This window comes from Chrysochloris asiatica, unplaced genomic scaffold (genome assembly GCF_000296735.1).
Source record: "Chrysochloris asiatica unplaced genomic scaffold, ChrAsi1.0 scaffold00079, whole genome shotgun sequence".
Lineage (NCBI taxonomy): Eukaryota > Metazoa > Chordata > Mammalia > Afrosoricida > Chrysochloridae > Chrysochloris > Chrysochloris asiatica.
In genome coordinates this window covers 3,530,607-3,531,658 of record NW_006408597.1, presented here as the reverse complement: position 1 = coordinate 3,531,658, position 1,052 = coordinate 3,530,607, and the positions used below count along the sequence as shown (strand labels likewise).

Below are 1,052 nucleotides of genomic sequence, written 5' to 3'. Positions count from 1 at the left end.
AAATAGACTGAATATTAAATCCTGAATTACGTCAAAAAGACCAGTAGTGGCATCTTGAAATTTCTCAGGAAGAAGAATGAAAAGGGAAGCTCAGCTCCTGATCACATCTACCTGGAGGCAATAAGAAAGCATAAAAAATACTAAAATACACACTCATCTAAGTATTAAGGCTACAGATAACTCCTGAACATGTCCAAAAAACAGAAACAGATGACCATATCAGGACATGTACAGAAACGAGATAAAGTGACTGAAGAAAATGAGCAGGAAGTAGACCTACACTCCATACTGGAAGATAGGCTTTGGAGATGCCTGAGAAGCAATTCAGAAAAATGATTTTAAAATGTATCAAAACACTATATAATGGAGTTGAGAAAAATAAGGAAGAAGTCAGAAAAGCACTACAGGAACAATCAAATAAAATAAATACAGCATTGGAAGCAATTCAAAACCTACAGAAAGAGGTCCAAACAATTAATAACAGAATATCAGAAATGGACAATATACTGAAAGGGCAAAGGAGTAGAATTAAGGAGATAGAAGCCAGAACTAGTGAGCTAGAAGATAAATCTCTCAACACTACTATGATAGAAGAGCAAACACAAAAAAAGGATTAAAAAATCGAAGTCCTAAGATTCATGTTGGGCAACATGAAGAGGAATAACTTAAGAATTATTGGCATTCTGGGACAGGAAGTATCACACAAGTCCACAGAGGAGATAGTTGAAGAGCTTCTGGAAGACAATGCTCCTAACAGAAAAGCGAAAAGATAAGCATTCAAGAAGCTTAATGAACCCCAGGAAGGATGGGCCTAAAAGAAAATCACGAAGACATATAATAATCAAGCTCTTCAAATTAAAAGGTAAGGACAGAATCCTGGAAGCATCTAGGAAAACATACAACGCCAAGCAAATCAAATTAACCATGCAGGCAAGAAGGCAATGGGGAGACATATATAAAACTCTGAAAGAAAAAAATTGCCAACCTAGAATCCTCTACTCAGCAAAGCTGTCAATCAAATACAATGGTGTAATCAAAATATTCCAGGATAA

At 35.8% G+C, this 1,052-nt stretch overlaps 1 pseudogene; it reads left to right on the top strand.

Moving 5' to 3' along the window:
- Positions 1 to 1,052, top strand: part of LOC102835446 — an 8,214-nt pseudogene that overhangs the window by 6,972 nt on the left and 190 nt on the right.